Consider the following 22,322-nt stretch of genomic DNA (forward strand, 5'->3'; position numbering starts at 1 on the left):
TGTTGTCGGCTGCAAAGAGACATAGATAGGATGCAGAGCTGGGCTGAGAAGTGGCAGATGCAGTTTAACCCTGACAAGTGTGAGGTTGTCCATTTTGGAAGGACAAATATGAATGCGGAATACAGGGTTAACGGTAGGATTCTTGGCAATGTGGAGGAGCAGAGAGATCTTGGGGTCTATGTTCATAGATCTTTGAAAGTTACGACTCAAGTGGATAGAGCTGTGAAGAAGGCCTATGGTGTGCTAGCGTTCATTAACAGAGGGATTGAGTTTAAGAGCCATGAGGTGATGATGCAGCTGTACAAAACCTTGGTAAGGCCCAATTTGGAGTACTGTGTGCAGTTCTGGTCACCTCATTTTAGGAAGGATGTGGAAGCTTTGGAAAAGGTGCAAAGGAGATTTACCAGGATGTTGCCTGGAATGGAGAGTAGGTCTTACGAGGAAAGGTTGAGGGTGCTAGGCCTTTTCTCATTAGAACGGAAAAGGATGAGGGGCGACTTGACAGAGGTTTATAAGATGATCAGGGGAATAGATAGAGTAGACAGTCAGAGACTTTTTCCCTGGGTGGAACAAACCATTACAAGGGGACATAAATTTAAGGTGAATGGTGGAAGATATAGGGGGGATGTCAGAGGTAGGTTCTTTACCCAGAGAGTAGTGGGGGCATGGAATGCACTGCCTGTCGAAGTAGTTGAGTCGGAAATATTAGGGACCTTCAAGCGGCTATTGGATAGGTACATGGATTATGGTAGAATAATGGAGTGTAGATTAATTTGTTCTTAAGGGCAGCACGGTAGCATTGTGGATAGCACAATTGCTTCACAACTCCAGGGTCCCAGGTTTGATTCCGTCTTGGGTCACTGTGTGGAGTCTGTACATCCTCCCCGTGTGTGCATGGGTTTCCTCCGGGTGCTCCAGTTTCCTCCCACAGTCCAAACATTGTGCAGGTTGGGTGGATTGGCCATGATAAATTGCCCTTAGATTATCATAGAATTTTGGACACTATGATTAAACTAGGACAAAAGTTCGGCACAAAATCGTGGGCTGAAGGGCCTGTTCTGTGCTGTATTTTTCTATGTTCTATGGGGGGAGGGGGGATATGGGGGGTGGAAGGGGTTATGGGGGGAGGGGGGATATGGGAGAAGGGCGGACAGACCCCGCCCATCAGGCATATGATGCCCCCAGGATGTTCCAGGGCGGCCACGAGCCAGGGACAGACCCGGAGCACCAGGCGGACGCTGCCCACATCTAGTGCGAGTGCGGCGACACCGGCGGGCCACACCCAGCGACGAGGAGGGCAGCCACAGCAACAGGCCCCCGTCGCAGCCGACCCAGGACACTGACGCACAGGTCACTGACACACAGGACACTGACACCCAGGACACCGACGCCCAGGACACTGACACCCAGGACACTGACACCCAGGACACTGACGCCCAGGACACTGACGCCCAGGACACTGACGCCCAGGACTCTGACGCCCAGGACACTGACGCCCAGGACACTGACGCCCAGGACACTGACACACAGGACACCGACGCCCAGGTCACTGACGCCCAGGACACTGACACACAGGACACTGACACCCAGGACACTGACGCACAGTACACTGACGCCCAGGACACTGACGCCCAGGACACTGACGCCCAGGACACTGACACCCAGGACACTGACGCCCAGGACACTGACACCCAGGACACTGACACCCAGGACACTGACGCCCAGGACACTGACACCCAGGACACTGACACCCAGGACACTGATGCCCAGGACACTGACGCCCAGGACACTGACACCCAGGACACTGACGCCCAGGACACTGACACCCAGGACACTGACGCCCAGGACACTGACACCCAGGGCACTGACGCCCAGGACACTGACACCCAGGACACTGACACCCAGGACACTGACACCCAGGACACTGACGCCCAGGACACTGACACCCAGGACACTGACCCACACGACACCCACACACAGGGGACGGATGGACAGGAATCACCACTCCAGGGGACCCCGGACTTTGGGTCGGATGAGGAGCATGCCATTACGCCACTGCTATCTCCTACACCCTCCACCATAGCAGAGACACTCACCTCGAGTGGGCACTTTAGCGATGAGGCATCTGGGACGCTAACTGGTGAGCAGAACACAGCCGACCGGGTGCAGCAGGTGGAGGCAGAAGCAGCCGAGGGGCCGGGCAGTCGGAGGTCAGCCCGGTGCAGCTAACCATCTGCCGCCCAGACGGGCCCCGGGTTCCTGCAGTTACCACACCCACCCATAGACCCGATGCAGTCACCGAACCAGGGACGATCGAAGGGGGTTACGGCCGGCTTGCGGCAGCTGCAGACGAAGGTGGGGGAGTCCCCCCCTCGTGCAGGAGCAGGTAGTGGTGCCGGTCATGCGTGCCACCCAGGCTGACACCGCACGGGTGGCGTCTGCGGTGGAGGCAATGGGTGCGACGGTGTCAGACATGGATTCCAGTATGCAAGGTGTGGGGCTTTCTGTGCAGGCGGCGTCCGTGGCCCAGGACATGGCTGCCCTCTCACAGGCAGCCATGAGCCAGAGCCAGCAGCAGATCGCAGAGGTGCTCAATGCCATGGCCCAGTCTCAGCAGGCCATGGCCCAGTCTCTGCAGGCCATGGCCCAGTCTCTATAGGCAATGGCCCAGTCCCAGCAGGACATGGCCCAGTCTCTGCAGGCCCAGTCTCAGCAGGCTATGGCCCAGTCTCTGCAGGCCGTGGCCCAGTCTCAGCAGGCCATGGCCCAGTCTCTGCAGGCCATGGCCCAGTCTAAGCAGGCCATGGCCCAGTCTCAGCAGGCCCAGTCTCAGCAGGCTATGGCCCAGTCTCTGCAGGCCGTGGCCCAGTCTCAGCAGGCCATGGCCCAGTCTCTGCAGGCCATGGCCCAGTCTCAGCAGGCCATGGCCCTGTCTCAGCAGGCAATGGCCCAGTCTCAGCAGGCCATGGCCCAGTCCCTGCAGGCAATGGCCCAGTCTCTGCAGGCCATGGCCCAGTCCCTGCAGGCCATGGCCCAGTCTCAGCAGGCCATGGCCCAGTCCCTGCAGGCCATGGCCCAGTCTCTGCAGGCAATGGCCCCGTCTCTGCAGGCAATGGCCCAGTCCCAGCAGGCCGTGGCCCAGTCTCAGCAGGCAATGGCCCAGTCTCAGCAGGCCATGGCCCAGTCTCAGCAGGCCATGGCCCAGTCTCAGCAGGCCATGGCCCAGTCTCAGCAGGCCATGGCCCAGTCTCAGCAGGCCGTGGCCCAGTCTCTGCAGGCCATGGCCCAGTGTCTGCAGGCAATGGCCCAGTCTCAACAGGCAATGACCCAGTCTCAGCAGGCCATGGCACAGTCTCAGCAGGCCGTGGCCCAGTCTCAGCAGGCCATGGCCCAGTCCCAGCGCGCCATGGCACAGTCCCAGCAGGCAATGACCCAGTCCCAGCAGGCCGTGGCCCAGTCTCAGCAAGCGATGGCCCAGTCTCTGCAGGCAATGGCCCAGTCTCAGCAGGCCATGGCCCAGTCTCAGCAGGCCATGGCACAGTCTCTGCAGGCAATGGCCCAGTCTCAGCAGGCCATGGCCCAGTCTCTGCAGGCCATGGCCCAGTCTCAGCAGGCCATGGCCCAGTCCCAGCAGGCCATGGCCCAGTCCCAGCAGGCCATGGCCCAGTCTCAGCAGGCCATGGCCCAGTCTCTGCAGGCAATGGCCCAGTCTCTGCAGGCAATGACCCAGTCCCAGCAGGCAATGGCCCAGTCCCAGCAGGCAATGGCCCAGTCCCAGCAGGCAATGGGCCAGTCTCAGGAGGCCATCGCTGGGGGCATTGGCACCATTGCCCAGGTGCTCAGCAGGCCGTGGCCCAGTCTCTGCAGGCCAATGCAGACAAGGTTGCAGACCCTGATACCAGGGCGGGCATCCAGGACTGGCAATGCCAGGTGTTGGGGGGGGGGGGGGGGGTGCTCGGTCTGCTCGCATCCCCGACCCATGTCGAGGCCAGGGGACCATCGGGCACCCCAAGGGAGGAGGAGGTGCGGGGCCCATTCCGGGTGCTCCTGTAGGGGAGGTCCTGGAACACCGCGACACCTCGGACACCCCCCTTCTGTCCCAGGTGCATCTGGTGGGCAACGAGCAGGAGAGGCTGGCGGCTCGCCATCCCAGTCGCCCGAGCCACAGCCTGGCCCATCTAGGCCCGGCCGCCCCAGGAAACGGCCGCCAAAGGGGTCACTCGTCACAGGGCAGGAATCACAGGAGTCCACCTCCAGTTCTGCTGTACCGTCTGGGGAACCACCAAGACATAGTCACAGGGGCCGTAAGGCCAAACAATTAGACACGGAGTAAATTGACATGGGTGCAGGGCACAGATTAGTTCTGAGGCTAGGGCACTTGTCTGAACTGTTTGTTATTAAAATCACTTTCACACCTGCAGAAGCTGCCTTTGTGCTCTGTCCGATGCGTGCGGGGGTGGGGTGTGAGGTTGAGCGCCAGTGGGTGTGTGAGGGGTGATAGAACGTCAGCCTCAGGTGAGTGTTGCCCCCCTCTCCCCCATGGCCGCCCTCGCCATCCCCCCGGGCACAGGATGGGACCGTGCGCAGCAGTGTCACGGCCGTATGCAGTGACGGTCCGGGTGGAGGGTGGTACTGTGGCCATGGGTCAGACATTGTCCAACAATGTAGAGCCCAGAGCCCATTGCAGGGCGGGTTGTCATCATCCTCCATGGCCTGCAATAGACCCGCTTCCACCGGCGACCGTGTGAGCCCGGCCCGTCATGCCGCAGGTGGATATGCAATGGAGGGTGGTGTGCATGTGGGTGGGGTGAGGGTAGTTGGTGTTGGGTGGGTGGGATGAGGTTGGTAGGCTGGTGCCGTGGTGTGCAGTCTGTGCCCACACCCGGCGATTCCCACGCCCCCCCTAGCCCGTGAACCAGGCAGCTATCAGTCTGTCCCATGCCCGCTGGCCCAGCCAGTAACGGTGGGCAGCCACCCGCCCATGTCCGGCCCATCTGCCCTGACCACTGCCCCCATCCTCCTCATCTGGGGAGGTCTGCACCTCATCTTGCTGCTCCTCCCCTTCCCCCTCCTCTGCCTGCAGCACATTGCCCCTCTGCTGGGCGATGTTGTGCAGGACGCAGCAGACCACAACGATGCGGCCGACCCTATCTGACGGGTACTGGAGGGCTCTACAGAGCAGTCCGGGCACCTGAAACGCATCTTCAGCAGCCCAAAGGACCTCTCTATCACACCCCTGGATGGGCATCATTGTAGCGGTTCTCCGCATCAGTCTGTGGCCTCCGTATAGACGCCATCAGCCACGACTGCAACGGGTAACGCCTGTCGCCCAGTAACCAGCCTCTCAGCCGGGGACGGGGTGTCCCTCGAACATGGTGGGGATGAAAGATTGCGCAAATACGGATGAGTCATGTACACTGCCCGGGTACAGGGCGCAGACGTGCATGATCCTCATGCGCTGGTCACAGACCACCTGAACGTTCATGGAATAGGTCCCCTTCCTATTTGCGAACACGGCCCTGTTATCTGCAGGTGGCAGCACGGCGACGTGCATCCCATCGATCGCCCCCTGGACCATGGGCATCCTGGCCACGGCAGCGAAGCCCACTGCCCAGACATCCTGGCTGGCCCGGTGCACAGGGAACTCGCTGTAGCGGTCCACAATGGCATGTAGGGCGCCGTCACTGCATGGATGCACCGATGCCTGTGAGATGCCGGACAGGTCCTCACTCGGCGCCTGGAATGACCCCGTGGCATAAAAGTTCAGGGTCACCATAACCTTGATGGCCACGGGGAGAGGGTTTCCTCCCCCAGTGCCACGCGGTGCCAGGTGTGCCATCAGGTGGCAGATATGGGCGACGGTTTCCCGGCTCATCCAGAGTCTCCTCCTGCCTGCCCGGTCCGTGAGGTCCTGTTACGATGAGCGGGGCCGGTACACACGGGGCCTCATCGGGCATCTCCGTCGCCGTGGCACCACCACCACCTCCTCCTCCTCCTCCTCCTCGTCCTGTCGTGCGGGAGGCCCTCCAGCCTGGCGGCTGCCACTTGCCTCCCTGTGGCACGCTCCTCTGCGGCAGCCTCCACCACCTCCCCGGCACGCTCCGCTGCGGCAGCCTCCACCACCTCCCTGGCACGCTGCTCTGCGCCAGCCTCCGCCACCTCCTTGGCACGCTCCGCTGCGGCAGCCCCCACCACCTCCCCGGCACGCTCCGCTGCGGCAGCCCCCACCACCTCCCCGGCACGCTCCGCTGCGGCAGCCTCCACCACCTCCCCGGTACGCTCCGCTGCGGCAGCCTCCACCACCTCCCCGGTACGCTCCGCTGCGGCAGCCTCCACCACCTCCCTGGCACACTCCGTTGCGGCAGCCTCCACCACCTCCCTGGCACGCTCCGCTGCGGCAGCCTCCACCACCTCCCTGGCACACTCCTGCTCCCCCAGGGCAACATGTAGAAGTGCGACTCCCGCTACGGCAGCCAACACCGCTGAGTGATGACCAAACATAACGGCTTGCAGGGGGTGTGGCTGGGGGTGTGGGGGATAGACTCCATGTCATCATTGCCCATACCCCCCCCCCCCCACAGCCAGGTGCCCTGGGCTGCATGGTCGCGACTGTTGTCAGCTGGCACATGGCCAGGGGGACAACCCCCCCTCCCCGGCACGCACCATACACAAACCACCCCCTCCTCCCCGACATGCACTCTCCCCAACCCCTCCCTCTCCTCCCCGACTCACACCTTCTCCATCACTCGTCCTCCTAGGACCCCCTCCTTCCTGGCACGCACCCTCCCCAACCCCCCCTCTCCTCCCCCTCCCCCCCTGCTCCTCCCCCCTCCCCTCCCTGTTCCTCCCCCCCTCCCCCCACCTCCCAGCTCCCCCCCTCCCCAGCTCCTCCCATATTAATATTAATCTGGCTTACTATTGATGGTGCGTGTGAATAATCCAGCTCCACAGGCAGTCCCCATAGGAACGCGCAAAGCTTCAAATACTCTTTTTACAAACTGATTAGTTCTATTTTAGTACAAAACGTATCAGCAGGTTTAACAAATCTCTCGGCATGACAGGAATTGCAGCGATTCGAGAAGGCAGCTCCCCACCATCTTCCCAAAGGAAGTGCGGGACAGACAGTAAATGGTGGTCTGGCCAATGATGTCCACACCCTGCCATCGAAGCAATGAGAAAAATGAAAATCGAAAGTGCTGGGAATTCACAGTAGGCCAACTAGGATCTGGAAACATATTCTGGTTGTTAATGCTGCTGTTTTGTGGGATTATAACTGGAATCCTGCAAATTCAACGGTGGGGACGGGTTGCAAGGGGCATGTGGGATGGGGGGAGGTGGAGTGGGGGGAGGTGTGATGGGAAGGAGTGGGGAGGGGTAGGGAGGAGTGGGGAGGGGTAGGGAGGAGTGGGGAGGGGAGGGGTGGAGTGGGAAGGAGTGAGGAGGGGTGGGGAGGGGAGGGGTGGAGTGGGAAGGAGTGGGGAGGGGTGGGGAGGGGTGGAGTGGGGAGGGGTAGGGAGGAGTGGGGAGGGGTAGGGAGGAGTGGGGAGGGGAGGGGTGGAGTGGGAAGGAGTGGGGAGGGGTGGGGGGAGGGGAGGGGGTGGAGTGGGAACGAGTGGGGAGGGGTGGGGGAGGGGTGGGGAGGGGTGGAGTGGGGAGGGGTAGGGAGGAGTGGCGAAGGGTGGGGAGAAGTGGAGAGGGGTAGGGAGGAGTGGGGAGGAGAGGGGTGGATTGGGAAGGAGTGGGGAGGGGTGGGGAGGGGAGGGGTGGAGTGGAGAGGAGTGGGGAGGGGTGTGGTACGTCCTGGTGATTGGCCGGTAGGAATGATGCACAGTAGAACATCAAGTTCTTGACTAGCTTTTTATTATAAAATAAATGCGTGCAAAAGACAACGATAAGAAACATATTGCAAAACACTAATACTGATAAATTATCCTCGGACTACTATGACTGTCCTCTAACACGACTATCTCCCAACTCCTCAAGGTAGATTCACATAGTAGATTTACACACCCATCTGTTGTTTGGAGGTCATTTACATCATTATATACATGATTCTTATAGAGCATAGAGCATAGAACGATACAGCGCAGTACAGGCCCTTCGGCCCACGCTGTTGCACCGACATGGGAAGTCAAAAACTAAAGGCCATCTAACCAACACTATGCCATTATCATCCATATGCTTATCCAATAAACTTTTAAATGCCCTCAATGTTGGCGAGTTCACTACTGTTGCAGGTAGGGCATTCCACGGCCTCACCACTCTGCGTAAAAAACCTACCTCTGACCTCTGTCCTATATCTATTACCCCTCAATTTAAGGCTATGTCCCCTCGTGCTAGCCACCTCCATCCGCGGGAGAAGGCTCTCACTGTCCACCCTATCTAACCCTCTGATCATTTTGTATGCCTCTATTAAGTCACCTCTTAACCTTCTTCTCTCTAATGAAAATAACCTCAAGTCCATCAGCCTTTCCTCATAAGATTTTCCCTCCATACCAGGCAACATCCTGGTAAATCTCCTCTGCACCCGTTCCAAAGCTTCCACGTCCTTCCTATAATGAGGCGACCAGAACTGTACGCAATACTCCAAATGCGGCCGTACCAGAGTTTTGTACAGCTGCAACATGACCTCATGGCTCCGGAACTCAATCCCTCTACCAATAAAGGCCAACACACATAGGCCTTCTTCACAACCCTATCAACCTGGGTGGCAACTTTCAGGGATCTATGTACATGGCCACCGAGATCCCTCTGCTCATCCACACTACTAAAAATTTTACCATTAGCCAAATATTCCGCATTCCTGTTATTCTTTCCAAAGTGAATCACCTCACACTTCTCTACATTAAACTCCATTTGCCACCTCTCAGCCCAGCTCTGCAGCTTATCTATGTCCCTCTGTAACCTGCAACATCCTTTCACACTGTCTACAACTCCACCGACTTTAGTGTCGTCTGCAAATTTACTCACCCAACCTTCTGTGCCCTCCTCTAGGTCATTTATAAAAATGACAAACAGCAACGGCCCCAGAACAGATCCTTCTGGTACGCCACTCGTAACTGAACTCCATTCTGAACATTTGCCTTCAACCACCACCCTCTGTCTTCTTTCAACTAGCCAATTTCTGATCCACATCTCTAAATCACCCTCAATCCCCAGCCTCCGTATTTTCTGCAATAGACGACCGTGGGGAACCTTATCAAATGCTTTACTGAAATCCATATACACCACATCAACTGCTCTACCCTCGTCTACCCGTTCAGTCACCTTCTCAAAGAACTCGATAAGGTTTGTGAGGCATGACCTACCCTTCACAAAACCATGCTGACTATCCCTAATCATATTATTCCTATCTAGATGATTATAAATCGTATCTCTTATAATCCTCTCCAAGACTTTACCCACAACAGACATGAGGCTCACCGGCCTATAGTTACCGGGGTTATCTCTACTCCCCTTCTTGAACAAAGGGACCACATTTGCTACCCTCCAGTCCTCTGGCACTATTCCTGTAGAGAATGATGACATAAAAATCAAAGCCAAAGGCTCAGCAATCTCTTCCCTGGCTTCCCAGAGAATCCTAGGATAAATCCCATCAGGCCCCGGGGACTTATCTATTTTCACCTTGTCCAGAATTGCCAACACTTCTTCCCTACGCACCTCAATGTCATCTATTCTAATAGCCTGGGTCTCAGCATTCTCCTCCACAACATTATCTTTTTCCTGAGTGAATACTGACGAAAAGTATTCATTTAGTATCTCGCTTATCTCCTCAGCCTCCACACACAACTTCCCACCACTGTCCTTGACTGGCCCTACTCTTACCCTAGTCATTCTTTTATTCCTGACATACCTATAGAAAGCTTTTGGGTTTTCCTTGATCCTACCTGCCAAAGACTTCTCATGTCCCCTCCTTGCTCGTCTTAGCTCTCTCTTTAGATCCTTCCTCGCTTCCTTGTAACTATCAAGTGCCCCAACTGAAACTTCACGCCTCATCTTCACATAGGCCTCCTTCTTCCTCTTAACAAGAGATTCCACTTCTTTGGTAAACCACGGTTCCCTCGCTCGACCCCTTCCTCCCTGCCTGACTGGTACGTACTTATCAAGAACACGCAATAGCTGTTCCTTGAACAAGCTCCACATATCCAGTGTGCCCAACCCTTGCAGCCTACTTCTCCAACCTACACATCCTAAGTCATGTCTAATGGCATCATAATTGCCCTTCCCCCAGCTATAACTCTTGCCCTGCGGGGTATACTTATCCCTTTCCATCACTAACGTAAAGGTCACCAAATTGTGGTCACTGTTTCCAAAGTGCTCACCTACCTCCAGATCTAACACCTGGCCTGGTTCATTACCCAAAACCAAATCCAATGTGGCCTTACCTCTTGTTGACCTGTCAACATATTGTGTCAGGAAACCCTAAGTCTCCCATAACAACTACCCTGATACTTTCGCTCTTTTCCAGAATCATCTTCGCCATCCTTTCCTCTACATCCCTAGAACTATTAGGTGGCCTATAGAAAACTCCCAACAGGGTGACCTCTTCTTTCCTGTTTCTAACCTCAGCCCATACTACCTCGTAAGAAGAGTCCCCATCTAGCATCCTTTCCGCCACCGTAATACTGTCCTTGACTAGCAGCGCCACACCTCCCCCTCTTTTGCCCTCTTCTCTGAGCTTACTAAAACACCTAAACTCCGGAACCTGCAACAACCATTCCTGTCCCTGCTCTATCCATGTCTCTGAAATGGTCACAACATCGCAGTCCCAGGTACCAACCCATGCTGCCAGTTCCCCCACCTTATTTCGTATACTCCTGGCATTGAAGTAGACACACTTCAAACCACCTACCTGAACACTGGCACCCTCCTGCGAAGTCAAATCTGTGCTTCTGACCTCTATACTCTCAATCTCCCGTACCCCAAAACTACAATCCAGGTTCCCATGACCCTGCTAAATTAGTTTAAACCCCCCCAAAGAGCACTAACAAATCTCCCCCCCAGGATATTGGTGCCCCTCAGGTTCAGATGTAGACCATCCTGTCTATAGAGGTCCCACCTTCCCCAGAAAGAGCCCCAGTTATCCAGAAATCTGAATCCCTCCCGCCTGCACCATCCCTGTAGCCACGTGTTTAATTGCTCTCTCTCCCTATTCCTCGTCTCACTATCACGTGGCACGGGCAACAACCCAGAGATAACAACTCTGTTTGTTCTCACTCTGAGCTTCCATCCTAGCTCCCGAAAGGCCTAGGATGGATTATGCATATAATCACATCCTCTTTCCTTTGGAAATGTAATTATTTACATTCATAACTTTGTTTTATAATACAATATGATATGCATAATTTTTTAGAACATTTAACTATTTACAGTCCATCACAAACAGTCTTTCAGGTTTCTGTCTTTGTCTTGTTGACCTTCTGAGCAGGGGTTGAACTTATGACCGTGTTTCATCTTCATTTGCTGTTGCAGATGTTTCTTGTCACTCTTGATTGTGTGCATTTTATTTTGTTGTGCCTCTGTCTGCTGAAATCCATCTTTTTCAACTGTCTTAAGATTGTTCACAATTTCTTCTTGTGGTTCCATAACACAAGGGCCGGGATTCTCCCCTACCCGGCGGGGCGGGGGGTCCCGGTGGGACGGAGTGGTGTGAACCACTCCGGTGTCGGGCCCCCCCAAAGGTGCGGAGAGTTTTAGGGGCTAGGCCCGCGCCGGAGTGGCTCCTGCTCCGCCGGCCAGCATAAACTGCCTTTGACGCCCCGCCAGCCAGGGCCGAAAGGCCTTCGCTGATATCATATCGCCGCAGGGGAGGGGGTCTCTTCCACCCCCACCATGGTGAAGGCCATGGCGGGATGAAAGAAAAAGAGTGCCACCATGGCACAGGCCTGCCCGCCGGTTGGTAGGCCCCGATCGTGGGCCAGGCCACCGTGGGGGCACCCCTCGGGGTCAGATCGCCCCGCGCCCCCCCCCCCCCCCAGGACCCCGGAGCCCGCCCACACCCGCCAATCCCGCCGGTACCAGAGTTGGTTTAAACCACGCCGGCTGGAAAGGCTTGTCAGTGGCGGGACTTCAGCTCATCGCTGGCCGGAGAATCGCCACGGGGGGGGGCCCGCCGACCAGCGCGGCGCAATTCCCGCCCCCGCCGAATCTCGGGGGGCAGAGAATTCGAGACACAGCGGGGACGGGATTGATGCCGGCCAATAGCATCGCTCCCAACCCATCTTTTGAGCATCTGTCGGTATTTTCACCTTCTTCGTAGGATCAAAAAAATATCGGCAGTGGCACCGTAGTCAATACTTCTTGTAATGCTTGCCATTCCTGTTCATGTCTGGAAGACCATTGGAATATCCCGGGCTGGATTCTCCGCTGGCGGGCTGCTCCATTTTGCCGGCAGCCCGGGGGTTTCCCCGAAGGCATGGGCCTGCCGCACAATGGGAAACCCCATTGAGCAGCTGGCGTAACGGAGCATCCCGCAGGTGGAGGGGAGAAGCCAGCCCCGTGTCTTTCTTGTTTGTTTCTTTGAGGTGCGATGTTTTTGCTCAGAGATTAGGAATAAATTTTCCAACAACTCTTTTTATTCCGAACATTCTAAGTATACCTTTTTTGTCATTGGGACGTGGCATATTAAAGATACCCTTCATTGTTTTCATGATCCGGTTGTACACCTTTTGCAGAAAGTACCTCCTGAGAATGTGACATTGTCAACATCAAATTGACATTTGGCTTTATTCAACTTTAATCCATTATTTTTAATGCTCTTCAACACCTTGAGAAACGTTTTGTCGTGCTCGTCTTATGTTGATTCCCAGACGGCTATGTCATCAACATAAACTCTGACTCCCGGAATTCCTTCAGCGATGTGCTCCATTTCCCGATGGAAAATCTCAGATGCAGAAATTATACTAAATGGCATCCTTAAGGAACAACACCGTCTAAATGGAGAGTTGAATGTCCACAACTTTGTGCTTTCTTTGTCATTTTCATTTCATATTAGCGAGAGAGATTCTAATCCACCTTCTGGCTGTGACTGCAGCTATCCAGCTCTGAAAACAAAACTAAAACACACCCTGCAGCAAACAGCCTAAAACAAAAGTCAAAAACTGACAGGCAGCCCAGCTCCACCCACTCTCTGACATCACTGTCATAATATATACATCAGTATATGATGGTGCAGGGACACACACTGACTGACACACAGCAAGACCAATCAACACACACTACACAGCAGCCAATCACCAGTTAGGGCACGGTCACTATAAAGCTAGAGGGCACTAGTTTTCCCGCTCATTCGGGATGCAGCCTCTGAGACAGACAGAGCCCGCAGTCAGTAGCACAAACATCCACCATGTGCTAGCAGTATAGTCTGGTCAGGTTAGGCACTGGTCTTCAGTCAATCTAGCATAGTGTCGACCCACAGTGCAAGCATGTTCAACAGCTCTTAGTTAAATAAAATAGAGTTGTACTATTACAAGTGTTGGTAGCCTGTCTATGATACTGCTAAGGTAAAAGCAGTCTCCACAGATCCAGAGTACCCAACACATCAATCACTGCAGTAATAAACACACATTTCTTAAAGGTACTCTCACTGCAGATACTTATACACACGCCCATTTATAAACACCCATTTCTTAAAGGTACTGTCACATGACAGATCGGCTGCTTAAAATGGGTGCTGCGCTGGGGACCACGTCACTACACTAATGGCGTCGGCTGCCTTCCTATCTTTGCGCCAAAATGATTGAGAATCAGCGTGTTAATCTGCTGTGCAGCTGGCTCGCTGCTTGACAAATATTGATAGCATCATCAAGCTGAAGCTCATTTTCTCTTAACAGCCTCTTGCGTACCTTGTCGTTAAAAATCCAAACACGATCTGATTGCGGATCATCGACGACTGTAGGGTAGCAAAATTACGCAACTGCGCCTTCAATCGCAAATTGGTCAAAAAACTATCAAACGATTTGCCTGCCTTCTGGGGGCGCGCACTAAATATGTACCACTCAATATCTCCTTTTTCTTTGGCGTGCAATGCCGATCAAATTGCTTTACAACTTCCTCAAAGTTCTTGCTGTCTGCCTCAGTATCGAAAACAAGCCTGTTAAACATTTCTATCGCTTGCGGAGCTGCTACAGTGAGCAGCAACGTAATGTGTCGCTCATCAGGCTGTGCTTGCAGACCAAGGGCTGTAACACAGAGGGTGAATTGCTGTTTGAATACACGCCAATTCTCATCTACATTACCAATGACTTAAAGCTGGTGTAGAGCCTTCAAACTTCCATCCTGGACTTCAAAATCTAACAGTGTTTTACGTACTTGTTGCCAGTAGTTCACGAGGTTCGTAGAAGATTTTTTCTTTTTTACCTTCTTCTGCTCCAGTATTATCTTTGGTAGTTCGGATCTTCAAAGAGTCTTGTTTTCTGTGTAGATCTTCACACCTGGGACCGTGTTACGTTCTGGTGCTTGGCCAGTGGGAATGTTGCACAGTAGAATGTCTAGTTCTTGACTAGTTAAAGTATTTTATTATAAAATAAATCCATGGTAAAGATAACAGGGCAGATAATTTGGGCAGCACGGTAGCACAAGTGGATAGCACTGTGGCTTCACAGCACCAGGGTCCCAGGTTCGATTCCCCGCTGGGTCACTGTCTGTGAGGAGTCTGCACGTTCTCCCCGTGTCTCCGTGGGTTTCCTCCGGGTGCTCCGGTTTCCTCCCACAGTCCAAAGATGTGCAGGTTAGGTGGATTGGCCATGCTAAATTGCCCTTAGTGACCAAAAAAGATTAGATGGGGCTATTGGGTTACGGGGATAGGGTGGACGTGAGGGCTTAATGTGGGTCGGTGCAGACTCGATGGGCCGAATGGCCACCTGCTGCACTGTATGTTCTATGTCTATAACTATAAGAAATGCATTACAAACTACAAATACTGCGAAATTATCCTAGAGCTACTGCAAGTATGACTATCCACTAACACGACTATCTCCCAACTCCTCTAGGTACAGTGTCACATGGTAGATTTACACTGCCACCTGCTGGTCGGAGGTCGTTGACATAATTATATATTTGATTGCTTATGCATATCATCACAGGGTGGGTGGAATGGGACTGATCTGATGGGAAGGTGTGGGGATGGATGGGTGGGAATGGAGGAGTGGAGTGGCCTCCCCATCTTCCACATAGCTTTGCCAGGAGATTAGGGGAAATCCCAGTGAGAAATATCACTGGTGATGCTTCATGGTCCACCACTGAATGTGTGGCTGAAGAATCATAGATTGCCAGAAATCTTCCTCCCATGGCTTCTATTGTACGGTATGGGGTCTGCAGTAACCCCTGTTGTTCCTCTTGCAAGATTACAAGAGTTTGCAGACATTCGGTATCTCACTCGGCCAGTCAATAAGATGGCTGACCTAATTGTGGCCTCAATTCTATTTTTCTGGAGGTTCATTGTTTGGCACCCTTGTCAAGTAGCTACCTAATTCTGCCTTGAATATATTGAGTGACCAACCTCCACCCTTCCCCGTGGAAGAGAATGCCATCTGGATCACTAATATCCTTCAGGGAAGGAAGTCTGCCGTCCTTACCTGGTCTGGCCTACATGTGACTCCAGACCCACAGCAATGTGGGTGACTCTGGAATGTCCTACCAAACCACTCCGAGCAGTTAGGCTGGGCAATAAATGCTGAAGCAGCCAGCAATGTCCCCTTTGTAGCATTCTTGGTGTGCCTACACCACAAGCAGGCAGATCACCACCACCTTCTCAAGGACAATTCGGCACGGGCAGTAAATGCTGGTTTAGCCAGCGAAGCCCACATCCAGGACAGGATTTTTCTAAAGCCATTATTAGTAAACAACCTGATTACCATATTGTACGATGACCAGAGAGCTGTCAGCTTGGCTCAGTTGATTGAACCCTTACCTCCCAGTCACAAGGTTTAGGTCAGACTTCAGGGTTTGAGCATTCAACTGTGGATCTTCAGCACAGTTCTGAGAAAGTGCAGCAGTGTTGAAGGTGTGATCTTGCGGGGCCCCATTTCGGTTTGACGTATCACCTTCAATGGGTGCAGCACACGCAGACACACTGTTTTGAAAATGGGCAGCAGAGAGCTTCCTGATATTTATCCCTCAATCCATCGTGAAACACAGGAGGCGGGGTTTTCCATTGCCCGACGCCAATATCGTAATCGGCGATTGGCCAGAGAATCCCTACCAATGCCCAAATCGGGGCCGGTTTTATACCGGGTTTTGAGTCTCCACCCCCTCCGAAATGGCGTCATCACGTCTCGCACCACACGCCACACGCCGTTGGAACGACATTGGTGCTTTCTCGGGAGGCCCTCTCCTGATGCTGCGCCCCCCCCCCCCCCCCGTGTGGGCCAAGTTCCCGACCGCACGGTTGACGTCGGGAACCCGGTGTGGCGGCCACAGACTGTGTCCAGCGCCGCCACGGTCATCCGGGAGCCATGCTGGTGGTCGGGGGGCTTCCGTGAGGGCTGGTGGGGGCTGGTGGGGATGGCCCGGTGTTGTCCTGTGGGGGCCGTATTTGGTAGATCGGTTCAGCACACAGCCAGCGCCATGTTGTACGCTGCGACCACTGCAGGTCGTCGCTGTGCACATGCGGGGCCACGGACCCGGCCACTCTCTGGCCAATGTTGGCGCGGGAGCCAGGGGTTTTACCCGGCGCCGCTGCTCGCCCCTCACCACTCCCGGAATTGGTGAGGGTTTGGCACCGATTTTGGTGTCTTAAACCGTCACAGTTCCCACCCAGCGTAGGCACTTAACCACAGAAATGGAGAATCCAGCCCAGGTTACACCATTGCTGTTTTTGGGATATTGATGTGTACATATTGGCTGCTGTGATCCCCACATTTCAACAGTCACAAAACTTCAGTCGTCATTCATTCGCTGTAAAGCACTTTGAGATAATCAGTCGTCATGAAAAGCGCTATATAAATGCAAACCTTTTTTAACACGACTGGTAGAAGAGAGACTATTTGGACTTTGGCCCTTTGTCATCACTCGGTGGTGTCATTTTTGGTCGTCTATTTTATCTTGCATTCTCACACGACACCTCCTACAAGAAAAAGAACAAGTCGTTAACAAAACCCTTTGAAGTGCGACACTACACTTCAATGCCTGATTATTACATTAGTGTTTGCAGAGCTATATCTTAATTGGCTCCAGGCAGCACTGCTGCTATTTATAGCTGCCGTCACAAGGTTGGCCGTTATCCTGACACAGCTACACGCCAATTAATGAAGAGACACCCAGCTAACCGGAGCACCAGAATATCGCTGAGGTCACAGGGACAAATTCAACATTTGAACAAATCATCAGATGCCATAAAAGCTTTCGTCTTTCTGCGTCTCCACTGGTCAAATGTAAAGTCTGCCTCAAACTACAAAAACTCAGGGATGATGGAATTTCCACCTTCTTGCACAGACACACACACCCGTGTGCATACACACACAAACTGACACACACGTGTGCATACACACGCAATCACACACAAACACGCACACATACTTACACACACACATGTGCATACACACAAACTCACACACACAAACTCACACACACACTCACACGCACACGCAAACACACACACAAGTATGCATACACACACTTCCACACAGGATCACAGAATCTTTACAGTGCAGAAGGAGGCCATTCGGCCCATCAGGTCTGCACTGTCTCTCTGAAAGAACATTCTACCCCGTCCCACTCCCCTGCCTTGACCCCATAACCTGCACAGTGGGCAGAATTTTCCCATCATTTGCTGGTGTCAGGGTCTGATTGAACACCAGTGTGTATCTCTCCAGATACACTGCTGAGTCGTCACACCAGATCTTGACCAAACTGACAAAGAAAACAGGTGCCGTGGTTTATACGGTCACTGTGACCCCATAACCAGACAGCAATCCTTTTGAATACCTCGATCGAAGCTGCCTCCACACCTTCCCAGGATGTTCATTTCCGACTCCAATTTCCCTCGGGGTGAAAAAACCTTTCCTCATCACTTTTACTCCTTTTTCCAATTATTTTGAATCTGAGCCCTCTGGTTCCTGATGAGTGGGAACAGTTTCTCACTGTTTATCCTGTCCATATCCTTCAGGATCATGAATATCTTGATCAAATCTTCTCTCAGCCTCCTTTTCTCCGAGAAAAGATACCCCAACCTCTCCGATATCCCCATAGCTACAGTTCTTTATCTCAGACCTCAGTCTGATGAATCTCCTCTGTACTCTCTCCAATGCCATCACATCCTTCCTCAAATAAAGGCACACACACACACGCATGGGCACATACACACACACACACACACATGGGCACATACACACATGAGCACACTCACACACGCATGGGCAAATACACACACACACACATGGGCACACACACACATGAGCACACACACACACATGGGCACACACACAAACACACACACACACATGGGCACATACACACATGAGCACACTCACACACGCATGGGCAAATACACACACACACAGGGGCACACACACAAACACACACACACACATGGGAACACATACATAAACCACACATGGACATACACATGCATGGGCATGCACACACAACACACATATGGACACACACACGCAGGGGCACGCACACTCAACACACACATGCATGCATACACACTTACAAACATACATGCATACACATGCATACATGTGCACAAATATGCACACATGTGTGAGCATGCTTGCATATGCACAGACACAGTGCAAATACACACAGTGGGCAGAATTTTCCCATCATTTGTTGGTGTCAGGGTCTGATTGAACACCAGTGTGTATCTCTCCAGATACACTGCTGAGTCGTCACACCAGATCTTGACCAAACTGACAAAGAAAACAGGTGCCGTGGTTTATACGGTCACTGTGACGAGGCAGTGTAGCAGAACCAGCAAGGCCACCCTCACTGATATTACACTCTCCACACGCGACCCCCCCCCCCCCCCCCCCCCCCCCCGCCATGCACACGCACTGCACAATTACCAGGGACTCCCACCACCTCCACAACCACCGCATCTGTATAGCTGCCGCTCCCCCACAATGCTGGCTCCACCCCTTCCGCCCGTCACTGCAAGTTTCCCCCCTCAATTCCCGCTTGCCCCCCCCCCCCCCCCCATACAAGTTCCCACACTCAGAGGCCACTCTCCCCCTTACTCCCAAGTCCCCCTTCCCCCCCTTCAAAGGCCTTGGAGCTCTCCCCCCTGCCCCCACCACACCAAATGGGATCCCCTGGCACTGCCACTTGGCACAGGTTGGCACTTCCAGCTTGACACTGCCAAGCTGTGTTGGCATGACTCTCTTCCCACCGGTCACAGTAGTACCTTGGCACCCCCGGTGGGAACCTCTGTTTCCCATCTTTATAATGCAGTTGTATACCTCGCCAACCTGACATCACATCGGCAAGATTTAAATATTAATATGAGGGGATCATGTGGCATGTAGGCCCTTTAATGATATGTAAGTTCATTAAAATGTATTTAAACTCGGGAACCTCACTACGTCACTGGTGGTTTATTATCATAACTATCAGCATTACAGGGGTTAATGTAGTACCATGAATAGCCACTAGAAGGAGCTGCCAATACAACTATATAAAGCAGTGATGCTAGACCTTGGGGGAGGTGTGTTAACAGGAGACAGCGAGTGAAGGCCATCAGAGCTGTTAGTGTGAGAAGATTAGATTATAGTTTATACCAGTTAGTGAGATTAGCAGTAGGTGAGTGGAGTTAGATCAATTCTGTCTTCTAAAAGGACTAAGTGTTGAAACCCAGTTTAGTAGTGTTAATAAAACCATAGCAGCTCTTCAGTAAAAGCTAGACTGTGTAGACTACGCCAACCAGCCTAAATAAGCAAAACAAAGAACACCACAGGGGGCAGGGAAAATCAGCAAACAAGATCTCAGCGATGAGAATCCTGTTTCCCAGCTCATTAAGGGGCTGGTTTAGCTCACAAGGCTAAATCGCTGGCTTTTAAAGCAGACCAAGCAGGCCAGCAGCACGGTTCGATTCCCGTACCAGCCTCCCCGGACAGGCGCCGGAATGTGGCGACTAGGGGCTTTTCACAGTAACTTCATTGAAGCCTACTCGTGACAATAAGCGATTTTCATTTCATTTCATTTCATTTCATGCAGGATTTTGCGCCTGCGTCGCCATTCTCGCTGACAGAGAACATGAGCACGGAATCTCCCCCAGTATCTGCCAAGTAAACAATTCAGGGAGCAAATGCAAAACACAAAGTTCATGATATTGCTTCCATATCTCAATCCTCCCGTCTGTGAATTGTTGGAAGGATTTATGGGCTGATTAATGGTCTGAACGGCTATCACACAAACCTTCTGCCCAGGCAGGTAACCATCGTTATACCAGCCATTAGGGCAGCTTGGGGGTTAACTACACCCACTGGACATGGGTATTCCACTGGGTGTAGGGCATCCTACTGATTATTCAACTGGAATACAGGCGTGCTGACATAAACAGTGCCGTGGCATGCGGAGAAAGCAGAGCTTGTCTTTTATTCCGCTATCAACTTTAATTGCTTGTGCAAGGAAAGCAATGACTGAAGAAACATCGTTCATGAATGATTAACGTAATGTTTCTCCTGGTTCGTGGAATAAATATATGCAGAAGAATCTATTAACTAGGGATAGGAAGATGTGGTTAATAAAACAAACACAATGATTGAAGAATGGTTCAGCCGGGAAATCGTGTCTGAGAGAAGTGTCTTTAATTAAGCAAATTCCTCCCACAGCCCAAAGATGTTCAGGTTAGGTGGGTTGGCCATGATCAATGGGAGGGTTACGGGGTTAGGGCGGGGGAGTGGGCCCACAATAGGTTCCCTTTCAGGGGGGGTCGGATCATTTAAATCGATTGTATTCAAAAGGTTCAGGAACATACATTGTGAGGTCTTTTCTGTGGCATATCTTTGATGTAGGCTCTTGGAGAGCTTGAAAGAGAAAGAATCCAAAAAACTGCTCGGTGCAGTTAGTCTGATCACCTTTGTTGGGTATGAATAAAGACAGTTCTGTGCGCTCCATCAGTCTTGTCCTCACTCGAAATAAGTCATGAATCAGGGAAGAAGGAAGGCAGCCATTATTTCAAATTTGAGCTGAATTCAATGTTGCGAAATTCACTCTAATTGTTTGGCGACGTTGGACCATGTTCAAGGCACTATTTGTAGGTTACTGCTCTCTGGGCTGTCACCAATGGCAGTGCAGGAACCATGCAGTGACCTATCTAGAGCAGCCTGGTCAATATATTCATAGCCATTAAAAATTATTGGGCTAGGAAATAATAATCTTTATTAGTGTCACAAATAGTCTTACATTACACGGCAATGAAATTACTGTGAAAAGGTACATTCCGGCACCTGTTCGGGTACACTGAGGGAGAATTCAGAATGTCCAATGCCTTCCCTGCTACCCCCTCTCCTGCCGTAACTCCCACTCTCCTCATGACTAACAAGAATCGGTTTGGAAGAGAACCAGCTGGGATTTATTAAGCCCTTGCCTGCCAGCTGCGCTGAGACATCCCATTGGCCACCCCACCTCGCATGCTGTGTGTGCTGAGGTTAACTCAATGTTCCCAGCCCCTCCATGGTGACGATGTAGCAAGTGTCGTTAAGAGTGGAAGTGACGATTTGTGTTTGGATGAGCTGGGTTACGTGCTGTGATTGTCTGCGGTGTTGTTAAATTATTAAACACTGCAGTGGAGGCTAGCTTAACTCCCCGACACAAAGCGATATAATCTTCACACAGAATCGCAGAATGGTTGAGGTGCAGAGGAGGCCCTGTGGCCCATCCTGTCAGTACTGGCTCTCAGAAGGAGCAAGCTGCCTGCTACCAATCCCCCGTCTTCCAAATCAAACACCAATCCCAAAGGGAACGGCAATTTATACCAGCTGAGAAGAGGGTGGTGGTTGGTTGGCAAGTGGAGCGTGGCCAACTTGCTAACCAATCACCACCCTTCTCTCGTGCGGTACAGTTTGTTGTGACCTTTGAGATTTGGAATTCTTGCAATTCTGTCCTGATAAGTGTAAGACGCAAAGCTTTGGCAGCATGTCCCTTTTTTCTAGCAAATTCCATATGACCAAGTGACTATGAGCTTAATAAATGTTTTGTTCTATTTCATGAATGATTACGTCTGAAATACAATGAACCGGAGGAGACCAGTCATTTTAACTGTGCTTGCCAACTCCGGGCACCTCCTTGTAACTGATAGAAAGACCGTGAGCCCAATTTAACGGCCACGTTGCGCCCGGTGAGGATCCGTGCGAGCCGGTTAGATCGCGGGCGAGGCC

This window comes from Scyliorhinus canicula, chromosome 7 (genome assembly GCF_902713615.1).
Source record: "Scyliorhinus canicula chromosome 7, sScyCan1.1, whole genome shotgun sequence".
NCBI classification, from domain to species: domain Eukaryota; kingdom Metazoa; phylum Chordata; class Chondrichthyes; order Carcharhiniformes; family Scyliorhinidae; genus Scyliorhinus; species Scyliorhinus canicula.